Raw genomic sequence first — 12,080 nt, forward strand, 5'->3', positions numbered from 1 at the left:
CTTAAAAGTCTTGAGAATACTGAAGAGCATAGGAAAGGATCGGGAAATTGGTGGTGAGGGTGTTATCAGTAGGATCATTTAAGAGAGTGGGGGATTGAGAGCATATCTGTAAGTAAATGTTTGTCTTAAGCATTTAAAAATGTTACTTTTGACATGAAAGTGATTTTTATGGATTTTAGTAAATGAGTAAATGAGCAAACAATCTAAATAAGATTCCTAGCAAATGTATACAATTTGATCTTTTTGGAATGTTTATTAAAATGCCAAGGAATATGTATTTTTTTAAATGAAGTACTTCACTTCTATCTTCCCATATAAGAAATCTGAGTTAGGGTCTGCCACTTTATTGCTTCAGCCCTATATCGATTTTTATAATTCGGCTACATGCAGGTTCTGTTTGATAGCAGGGTTTTAAAAATTTTGTAAGTGTAATGATAACTGAACTTGCAGTCGACATTGTCAAATGTACTGACACCAGGTCACTACTTATTTCAGTGTATATCTAAGACAACGAGAGGTTAAAAGGCCCTTGAAACTTCCTTTACTGTGATCAAGAAACATGGGTTTCATCCCACCTAAACCTATCAGCCTGCAACACAGTAGCTCTCCTGCCTGAGACAATTCTCTGTGCTTCTATTATCAATGGAAAAAGATGAGCAACTGCAGGTGGCAGCCCCTGCCATGTGGCTCAGATGGTTCTTAGATGAACAAACCCCATCCGTGATGGTCAGATGATGCTTTTTGCTGGCTCAGAAACAGAAGTTAAATTGCCCAGACTGCTGCAGCAGGTTTAGGGACTTCCACAAGTTTATGGACAACCATAAAAGGTTATGGAGTGTTTTATGAAATTAATAGTCCAACATATTCATGTGAGAAAGTTCCCAGAAGCTGCAAAGTTGTGTCGTTTCTATTACCTACAGAGATTTGCTCTTGCTGTACTTACTTTCATGGTTTAGGAAGGGTAAATGTTATAGAAAAAAACTCCTAATCTTGTCACAACTTACCACATTTTTTTCAGGGAAGAGTTTACAGTTGGGAGCAACTTCTTTGTCCCAGTTTTCCTAGCCCTTACTCAGCTACTCAGCTGAAGCTCCTTCAGGTCATCATAGTGGTTTTTTTTTTTTTTTTTTTTTTTAGAAGCCTAAAAATCTAGAAACAGAAAACATATAATGATAGTTGAAACTTTGGTAGGACTTAACTCAGGAAGGCAAAATTTTAGGCATTGTAGTTAAAAAAAGGGGGGGGGGGGAGTTATATATATATATATATATTTGTGTGTGAGTGTGTGTGCTTTCACATTGTCTCCATCAGTATTTATAAAATTCTTGAAGGATCCTAAATTTCTCTTGCATCTCAAACATGACAAAGAAACACAGAGTTGAATTTAATCACGCTTCAAGGCTTTCCATTTGAAATTTGATAAAGGTGCTATGTATTAATTACATGTCAGTAAGAGTAAAGCTACAGATGATGCTCCTCATATAGAGCAACTGTCAGCTATCGCCACTGACGTAAGTAATTTTCATTTGCACTTTTTGTACATTGGTTTTTGGATACAATATTGAATTTTGAATTGCAGCATAAAAGCAGTTCTTGCTTTTTTTTTTTTTTTTTCATTTTTACTTCCTCTAGCTGTTTGTAAGTTTTTAATTGTAAAAGATGCAGTAGATAGAGTTTTTCATCTTAGCACTGCTGTCCTATTTTCCCATGATATCCCCTGGGGATCTAAGATGAGTTTAAGTCAGTCCATTTTTTCTCGACTGACAGAACAAATGTTCAGATGCTTTAAAATTTAAAGAGAAAAATGTAGGGATGGGTAGATCAGTTTAGAAGAGGTAGAAAATTCCCATCCAAATCAAATAGCCTTCTTTTCATTTGCCTGTTTGCTTCTCTGTTGTTTTTGTTTGCTTTTAATTTTCTCTAATGATGTTACATTCTGAGAGCTGGGCATCCCCAGCTTCCTTCATGGTATCTAAAAGACGAGACCTCCACACGTATCATCGAGGACTTACAACCAGCAGAGAGAATTGTGCGTGAACTTTGCCAGTGACTGCACCTACGTGCGCAAGACCTTTTGCATGAAAATTATTTTCATGGCATACAGTTTAATGTTCATCAATATTTATGAGTTTACATGGTTGCTCTGTGTGTATTAAAGAATTTTCTCCTTTTCAAGGACATTACTTGTTTAAAAAGAGCCGTTTGAGAGTTATCATGGTATAAAGTTTTATGACTGTGCAAAGCAGTTCACAAAGTCCAAAAGTGAGCTGCTAAAGCTGTTTGTGCATATTTTCTGCATTTATGTATATTTTCTATTTAGTTTGAAATGTCTTAACATAGGAAAAAATATAGTGTCATCCCTGTCGAAGAAGTTCGGTGTGGCGTTGTGCCTAAAGGTGGACTCCTTCAAGTGCTCCAACATCCACACCCTTGGCTGGAGCATCTTGATGTTTGCCCTGAGTGGCATCACTGATCAACAGGCGGTGTCGTTCCGGTTGGGTGATAAAAGTGTTCCGAGGTTCAGCCTCCGTAGAGGAACGGCGTACAGAGCACCGCTCCCAACTTGCGTCCATGTGGTTCTCGTGCCTCCGGGTCAGCTCAGGCGCTCGGCAGGAATCCCGGGCAGGAGCGAGGGGGTCCAGCCCGTGCCGTGACACGCGGTGGGGACCACCCGAGGGCTGTGGCTGCCCCTGGCTGCAGGTGGGTGACGGCTGGGAGCTGCCCAGGTAGGGCAGAGGCCGGGATGCAGGCGGAGGCCGGGGATGCAGGAGCCTCCCTCCGCTGCTCGAGGCGGAGGAGCGGCTGCGGCGCAGCGGGACCGACGGGGCGGCGAGCCGGGAACCCCAGGAGCGATTCACCCGGCGAGGACCCGGGGGTGCGTGGGGGTGTGAGGGGGGCCGGGCGGCGAGGCGGGCGCTGCCAGCCCGCGGGGGGGCGGCTCCCGGCCCGGCCCCCCCCCCACGCCCAGCCCGGCCGGCGGCGGCGGCGGCAGCGAGGCGTGAGGGGAGCGCAGCCGGGCCCCGCCGCCCCCTCGCAACTTTCGGCCCCGCTCCCGGCCACAGGTAGGCACGGCCCCGGGGGGGGGGGGTGGGGGGGTGGACGAGGGACGGGGGGCGGCCGGACCTCCCCGCCGGCACCGGCTGCGCCCGCTTGCACGGAGGCAGGTGGGAGTGGGGGCACCCCCACCCCACTTCGGGAGCGGCGGAGTAGCCCCGTGCTGAGTTTTGGGGTTGAATTTCTGCCCGCGGGACGGGGGATGCTCGGCGGCTGCTGCCGGGGAGGCGCCGGGGCGGTGGGGGAGCCCCGGTGCGGGATGCTCGGGGCGCGGTGCAGGGGAGAGGAGGGCGGAGGGGAGCAGGTGAGCAGCGGGTGGCAAACCCGCGGTCGCAGCAGAGCTGCCCTCGTCGCTCCGCTTGCCCGGTTCCGTCAGGGAGGAGGACCTGGAGCACGGGGAGCAGGGGAGCGAAAGCAGCGGGGAGCCCCCGCAGCCTTGGGTGGGCTGCAGGAGAGCTCGCCCCCAGCACCCGTGTCGCAGGCCTCGCTCCTTGCAGCGGGAGAAGGCACAAAACCTCCCCACCGGTAACTCAGCGCACCCCTGGACATGTTCTTCTCCTGGAAGTTTTTACTTCCTTCCCTTTGTGGCTCTTCCTCCTCTCCTTCGCTGCGCTCTTGGCTCTGTTTAACTCCTCTCAGAATAACCTGCCTTGTTCGAGGGAGCTCTGGCAGGAAAAAAAAAAAAAGCCCTCATAAACAAACGCTATCTTTGTTTAAAGCTATTTGTGGATCAAGGTTGTGACTTAGCTGTGAAATCGCATGGCTCTTATATTGAAAACACAATGGCATGTTAAAATTATCAAAGTCAGGAGGCAAAGAGGCTAAAATGCAATTCAGCAGTGTGAGATTTGAATGCAGCTTTTACAGTACCTCATCTCACTTGTGAATAAATATATAATTAGACATACAGCTTATATCTCTGGATTTTATTTGAAGAGATGCTTCGGATTATCATTGATAATACTCTTAATCTTCACTGCTTCTTTCTGAGGTCTATAGCTGTGTCTTTAGGTGTTTTACTGAAGGTCTGATGTTTGTTTTGCTCTTCTATCAGTATGGAGTGTTATTTTAAAGCCTGTTGTCTGTTGGTGAGTGGATCAGGTTTCCCGTGGATCTGTCTGAATTAGACTTGTGATTGCTTAATTGCCCATGATTGGGAAGAACAAGAATCAATAAGCAAAGTCATCCTTCTACCTTCACGTTCCTCCTACAGCGTGTCTTGTATCACCCAGCACAGCGTGGCCTTAACCTGCTTGTCGTCGTGGAACAAATGCGGAGCAGCACACAGCTCTGCTGCACCCAGGGAGCTGCTAGACAAAGCAGTATCACCGCTGCCTGGTCTGCCAGGAGTGTGCTCCTCGGGCGCAGCGATGCCCCAGCTCCCCTGTGTGGGAAACTGGAAGCTCTTCCACATCCACCAGCTCAGATGTAGTAGGAGGTGGCAAGAAAATGGGTTAAAGTATGGACCAACCCTTTGTGGGCGGCTGTTCTGTTTAAAAGTTGCAGCTACAACTGGTGAACCAGAGTGCCCACTGTTAAATTCCTGGCTCTACTGCTGGATACCACACTGAGAGTCATCACGCTTTGGGAAGGAAGCTACCAGGTCCTCAGCCTCTGAAAGTCAGTGAGTTTTGAACAGGCATCTACATGCTTTTCATAGCTCCAAGGAGCTGAAGTCCCAGCTCACCCCTGGATATCATAGGGCATTAACTTTGCCCATATCTTCTGTATTAAAAATCCAAGAACTCCAGTTAGGCCAAATATGTTAATCTCCCAGAAACCAAATGAAAGCACAAACCACAGGGGAATGGAGGTGTTGCTGGGGCTCAGTTCCTTGCAGGAGGAGGTTAGCCGGATCCCATTTAGGAAAAGCAATCCCAGAGCTGTAGGAGGAGGCAAAATGGCCTCAAAGAGTCTTGCTGAACAGGGGCAACACTTTTCCCAATCCCAAATTTGATGGTCCATATGATCTTACATATGTTAATATAAGCACCACCCAGGCATTTGCAATAATTTTCTGCAGCACCTCCAAACTACAGTGCAGCTTTGGTATTTCTTTGCTAGCCACAAATGGACTGATGGTTTAGAAGAATTAAGCTGAAGAAGTAGCAGCTGACTTTAGGTAGCCAGGCTTGAAGACTGGCCAAAAGCAGTGCTTTGCTTTTCCATCTGTTCTGCTGTAAACTAGAACTAAAAGCCCATGAAGATGCAGCTGAGAGCCATGGGCATCTGACAAATCCTTTGCATTGATTCTGACTAGCTCTTTTGATAGTCCTTGTCTTATCCAACAGCACTCATGCTTTCCCTTGCTTTAGGGCCAGAAAACATAATCTTTAATTTCTTCAGGTTGATTCTTTCACCCCCTCCACCCCCACCCTCCCCTTTTCCATCTCAACTTTCCGTTTTCCTGTGCTTGTGCATTTAAGTCTCTCAGATGAGGTTGTTTGAACTTTCTGTTTCCCTTCAGCTTAGAAATTCCTCAGATGCCATAACCTCAAGGTTACATCTTAGCTCCCCCACTCAGAAATAGCCCCCCACCCTCCCCTGCCAGCCCTTTGGTTTTTCCTCTCCATCTCTTGCTTCCTACTCAGCTGTGCCATGTGTGGTGCAAGGCAGCCAGACCATGCTCCCCAGTCCCTGGCTCTTTTTTGCTGAGGTCTCCTTGTGGCTGGCTGCCACAGCACTTCCCAAGGAGTTTGCTTCTTAGAAATACTACTCCTCTTCCTCGCAGCATGTTCCTGGGGTGGGTGGTCCTGTGGCTTCACCCCATGAGCGTGTGCCTTGGGTGAGGTGTGTGTGTGTTCGGTGTCTGGGACAGGGACGTGGTGCTCCTTCAACAGATCAGTGAAGGGCTGTCCAAAGAAGAGAGAGTGAATTATGCAAGAGACTCCAATGGCTCGATCAAGTTTCTTTCTTAAGTTTCATTGGCAGACTTCAATTTCATTGCTTCGGAGGTCAGACTATTGTGTTAGGGAGTCTGATGAGCATTCGCCGTGTAACAGGACTGCGAGTTTCTAGAGGAGCCCCACAGAGCCCCAGCATGACGTAGGTGTTCCCATCAAACTATTTTTCCATTAATTAAGAAAGTAGGCACCCTAGATAGTGTGAACTCTTTGATAAGGACATTAGAGGCAAATTACTTATCTTCAGCATTTTAATACTTTTTGGGAGGGCTTTGTTTATTTCTTGCATGTTAGTCATTCATGTCTCTTGCCTACCTGAAAAGTCTTTGCTAAAACCTACAGGAGCATCATCGCTCTATTTTCTAACTTCTCAATCTTGTCCTAATCAAGAATGTAAATACATGCATAATGATTTGCATGTCATTAACTTCAGAAAAACTGTCATGGTAAAAATCAATTTTGTTTTTGAATCTAATTTTCTTGCATGTCTGAGAAGTAGCACCTGGAATTCACAAACCAAGAAGTCTGAAAATAAAAACTACTTTCAACACTCTGCTTTTTGCTTCCTACAATTTTCAGTTCAGTCAGAGAAGAAAAATAATTTACGAGTATGGTTATGTTTTTTTTTTTTCTAACCAGTTTCTCTCTTAAGTCTTCTTACTTCAATAAGATGCTTTATTGCTTTGAGAATGAGTACAGCAGAGAAAAAAAATATTTTAAAATGAGCAATCTTAGCATGATATATACTTATGCTCAGCTTGCCAGCACTGATTTCATTGTGACCATTTGTGAACACAGCATCTGACACATTCCAGAAATTTCAGAGGAAGATGCTGTATCTGTGGAAAGGAACTTTCAGATTTTGAGGAGTTCAGTGGAAACGAATATCGTTGGAGGTGGATAGCAGTGGAGTTGGCCCCAGACTTCAGTTTCCACAGTGAAGAGCTGTGTGCATGAACTGCATGATCAGGCTGGTAGTCACTGCATGGAGCAATCAGTAGAGAAGGATCCAACACAGGCACTCTACCAGCAGGTTGCATGAGTGTTTTTTCTTGATATCAGAGATGCTGAGAATAAACATTTCTTGGGCTTTTGCTTGGTTTTGGGGATGATAGTGACTGAAATCTAGAGGAGCTGAGTACATGTTTTTGACCCAATCGTGCTATCTTTAAGAATAAGCAGATGTGATTTAATTCATGTTAAAAACCTAGGATGTGAAATGAGCCTTTGATATGCATCATTTGCATAGAATTCAGGTCTTGTTTTAATAGGCTGTCTTCAAGCCAGTGGGTCTGTAAGCCAGCACAAAGTTACTTTGGATCAGATGCCATAGCATATAAGGGCCATCCCTATCTGGAAGCACTCACAGTCTTTGAAAACAGGGTTATCATTAGGACTGCAAATTCTGTATGCCATTGGCGTGCTTTATACTGTTGATTAGAAATGCCCATGCTGGACCCCTTCGAAGCAAACAGAAACTGATGCTGTTGGTGATGATCCAATATAGCAGCTTTAAAGTGCCTTTTTCTTTTAGGAAGAAAAACAATGTACAATGTTTGTTTTGCTACTAGTTTAAAAGACCTACTTTTAAACTGATGAGATAAAACATAATTGTGGATCGGCTTTAAGTTCAAATGCTATTTGACAAATCATTTTGATCTTCTTTGCCATGACACATTTAGCATATGGCTTTATCTGATGTCTGAGATATAGTAGTTGTATTTCATGCTTGGCATTGTTTCAAACAAATTTCTGTATTAGAAGTAGATAGCTTATGATATTTCATTTAAAAACAAAAACAAACAAAAAAACACAACTCCTTGTTTGGATATCAGAAGGAAACCATCTTGGTTATTATGTCTTTTTGGTGTAAAGAAGTATATGAGAGCAGTGTGCTCATATTCACCCTTCAGCATTTGCTCTTATGCATAGGGGCTGTTGTAGCGTATGGGAAGATGTGCATTGTGCTCAGCAGGGTGAGCATGCTGCTGGGATCTCTATAGATATGCATGACTGAGCAATAGGATGCTTAATGAGGGCGTGATGAATGAAGCAAAGAGTGTTGTGCCAACACCTACTTATAGGCCCCATAAACAATCACTGGCCTGTTTTGCTTGCTAGTAGAGATATGGCCATAATATTCAGGACCTATGGCATTGTTCTAATCAAACTGTTACTGCATTTTCATGTAAACAATTGTCACGTATAATTGATTTTGAATGTTTCATTCCTATGTTTGGATTCTGAATGTCCATGATTTAGGTTTTGGTAAAACTGTTTTACTTAGCCATGCACATAAGTTCGCCATTCCAATTTCAAATTCAAAGTGTATGCATGCTTTTTTTTAATTACATTTTACTGATAAAATATCAGTGGAGCGAGTACTTCACAAAATTTGAGTTTTCTAATGAGGATGCTGTCGTTATGGAAATAGAATTTTGGGACTAAAGTCCTTTTGATTACAAACAGGATATTTACTCTGAGTACATTTTGAAAGTGAACCTCAGAAAACAGTTAAATTGTATTTTATTGTTCAACATTGAGACTGTGGAGCTATGACACAGGCCATACCAGCAGTATAAGCTTTAAATTTAATGTTTAATCACCAGAGTATAACAGAGAATATGTTCAACAGTCCTTATTCTGATTACAGACACTCTTACTTTAATTTGTGTTAACACTGCAATATAAATATTTGATATCATCCAACCATTCCACCATCATGACTTTTATCTAGGGACTTGAGAAGAGGCTGTGGATCTTGAATAGCTCGTGACTTCTGCAGAGCATCCTTCTGCATTGCTAAGTCTCAGCTTGGGAGATCTGTTTCTGGGTCATGTGCAGCAGCAGCCAGCCACTGGTGGGTTGGCCCGGCTGGAATGGAGCTCAGCTGGAGTATGGAGAGGAAACTCTCTAGGTGAGGAGAAGAAGCAAAGGTGACATATTGAAGAAGGAGAGAAGAAGAGAAAAATGATGGAGAATGATGCCCTTTGCAGGCCTAAGCCTTTGGCTTCCCTCTTTGCTGATCAAGTTGATGCTCAGTTTCTTCATCAGCTATAAAAGTCCCAGTCAGTCTGAAGGCTGAAAGTCTGTGATGTTCACTTAGGTGTAAAAGACAGTGTTACTTGCCCCTTCTTGGGAAACATCCCAAGAGCCCTTTAAGAATTTTTATAGTAAGAGATCTGGACCAATTTTCTTGGTAGCTCAAGGTATCACCAATGAGTGCATTATATGCTAGCTCCAAACTAATTTTAATTAAAAAAATGGGCTATAACTAAACTAGGCGCATAATTAAATAACTTGATGTAAGAATTTACTGGGTACAAAAAAGTTTTTGTCATGTCAAAAGTGTGTTTGGGTTCCAATACCCTATTTTAAAAGGAGGGCTGATGGCAGAAACTGTGATGTGCAGTCACTGTTAGTGATATATGTTGACATTCCTCATGCATATTTTGAAAGTAGCTCTTCCAGTGAAGGGGAGTAATGCAAGTAGAGTACATCACAGTTGGGTTAACACTAGTGGTGTGGTTAAAATCGGTGTATGCTAATGTTTTCCCCTTTTCACACTATTTTCAAATGTTTTTCTGACCACTGTAACATATGGGGATTTTTTTTTTTCTTTTCACTTAATCTAAAAGAGTGCATGGAGTTCCTCCAGTGTGTTGCTGTCCTTACAAAGTTATGGACCTGCAGGGTTCCAACCTGAGTCCGCCCTGCTGCTACCCAGCCTGCCTGGTGCTGCTCGCCTCCTCTACCTAAGCTTTTGGGGAGGGACTGTCAAAGGACCTGACCTGATGGCAAATGGAGTGTAACAAAACTTGTGCCACTTGCCAACCACCAGGTTATCCCCAGGAAGTGTACTCGTAGCTTTGATACTAGCAGTAAGAGTAAATTTTGAACTGGCAGGTGACTGACTTTCCAGCAGCTCTTTTAGACAACCTGATTTTGAATTAGGTTCCCCTTAGAGCATGCAATCGCTGTAGCAAGCTCAGTAATTTGGCCCATTAATTTAGTCTAGGCTGTATACCTCTGTAACCATTATTACTGAAAATAGACTTTTAAGTACTTTATAAATGATTGTAGCTGTATGAAACATTGTCTTTCTTAAAATATATCTGTCTATCCAATTAGACAATTTATTCACAGGACATGACTTCGGTGTGGTGTATTGTTATGAGTTTTGTTATTATACATCACTTTAATCAGATAGCAGAATGATCCTATCATCAGTGCAGTGGACTGTACGCTTTCTGTCTTCTCCAGGAAATATTAAGATAGGATTTCCAGAAGCATGTTATAGCCTGAAAAACATAAGCAAGATGACAATACCCTTTCCTACTACTGATAGTCATGTATCCAATCCATGTATTTCTTACATGTTGTCTTTTCCTAGGGGAAAAAAAAAAAAGGAATGTGACTTCTGATCAATTATTTTTTTTAAAGTTTATCCTTGGTTTTGTTTTATATATTTTACAGTGAGAAAGTCCGTGTCTTAACTTCCAGTGGCTGGGATTGCTGTGGAAGCCACTAGCAGCTTTCATACAAAAGTTGATGTGTACCCAAAGGGGGTACTCATTCTTCAGCTCAGCAATTTCCCCTCTCCTATTGTGTACTGGTATTCTGTTTGTGTTAGACCTGAAAAAGCTGAAAACTTGTTCTGAACAACAATGAAATGTTTTTTTGGTAGACAGAGCTTGTCTACCTGTCTGCTGCAGGCCATTGAGGTTTACCAGTATGTGGTTCATACTGGGGTCAACACGATGTGCCAGCAGTGGGCTCCTGAGAGGAGGCAACTAGACAAGGCCCCTCAAGTGGAGAGATCTATCTGTTTTTTTGCTCAGCCTACTGTCCTAAGGGAGCAGGGAATGGCTTACAGGGCTTCACTGCTTCAAAATATGTTTAATTAAGGCTTGGTTTAATTTCACTGAACTTCAGTGGTTTAAGTGCCTGAGTAGTGAGTGAATGGCCTTTCTGGAAGGCCCTTCTTTCCTCATGGCTCAACCATCTTCTGTCAGGGCAAGCTGCTCTCTTTTGTCTTCTCTCTAAAATGTGTCTAAAACCTGCTGGGGAAGTCAGCATCCCACAGAAATTTCACACAGAAACTTCACACTCCTTTCTCTCTTCTAGACCCATTGTGGCCACGCGGATTTGTCTGCCCACCAGTGGTGTGCTGAGGCCCATTGGAACGGAGTAGCAGCCTACAGGCTCGTGCCGCCATTTTCGGTGTGAGGTAAGGCTGTGTGGGAGGGAGAGGCTGCTTTCACCGCCCACAGAAGGAGGGATCTCAAGGCCAGGACTGAATGCCTGTGTTGGCCTTTCATTCCACAGAAGGGTTCTGGTGTATGTGGTCACTGCTTTTCTCTGTTTTATTTTCTCTGGCTGTGAGTCTGAGGTGCCTTGGTGTTTGTCCTCTGATGTCTGTAGTCGAGCAGTTATCTGTGCTTCGCAAATACAGTGAGCACCACCTGCAAAACTGAACTCAACGTACAATTTTTCAGCTGATGAAAATGAAGAAGAAAAACATGCTTATTTTTATTGCTCCTGCTGCATGAACCAGAAAATTGTGCTTCACCTTTTAGTCAGCATAGCATTTACCTGTTAGCAAAGATTACCCCTAAACAAATATTTGGAAATGTTATAATGGAAGAACTTGGCTTTTAACAAATTCTGGTTTTCACTCTGGTCTTTGCCCTTCTATGTTTGGGTTTGAAAAGCGAAGTTTTTGTATCACTGTGAGTGCTGCTTAGCTTGTCAGTCATCTGTGAGATGAATGTACAGGATAAAGCAATGTGAAATTTTTAGATGAGAAACATTTGAGGAACAAAAGTGTTTATTTTGTATATTTTGAGATCCTCAGCCAGTGTCAGCAGCTCAGCTGAAGCCAGTTATTTATACCACCTCAGAACAGACTTCAAAATCGCAAACAGTAATGCAAAGAGCAGGCACAGTGAAGCAGCTTTTAAATGCCACATAGAAGAAAGTATATACCAAGGTTTCTAAAAGATCGATACTACAGAAAACAGCCGGAGGTAGTATTTTGCTTTTTTATGCTTCTCCTTTCTCCTGTTCCCCCCCCTATCGTATCCCAATAGTCCTGTATCCCGCAGTTTTCTCTTGAGAAGT

The 12,080-nt window shown here is 43.6% G+C and overlaps 1 protein-coding gene across 4 annotated transcripts in view; it reads left to right on the forward strand.

Annotated features, from left to right (window-relative positions):
• The first annotated feature begins 2,441 nt into the window (after positions 1-2,441).
• Positions 2,442-12,080, forward strand: part of SHANK2 (SH3 and multiple ankyrin repeat domains 2) — a 352,436-nt gene continuing 342,797 nt past the window's right edge. For 3 of the 4 annotated variants that reach the window (XM_066997188.1, XM_066997190.1, XM_066997191.1), the window contains exons 1-2: positions 2,935-3,062; positions 11,085-11,187. The gene's annotated coding sequence lies outside the window, so the exon portion shown is untranslated. Of the gene's footprint in view, positions 2,701-2,934; positions 3,063-11,084; positions 11,188-12,080 lie in introns of those variants that run through there. The other variant, XM_066997187.1, reaches the window with a different exon arrangement.

This window comes from Anser cygnoides, chromosome 5 (assembly GCF_040182565.1).
Source record: "Anser cygnoides isolate HZ-2024a breed goose chromosome 5, Taihu_goose_T2T_genome, whole genome shotgun sequence".
In the NCBI taxonomy this organism is placed as follows: Eukaryota; Metazoa; Chordata; class Aves; order Anseriformes; family Anatidae; genus Anser; species Anser cygnoides.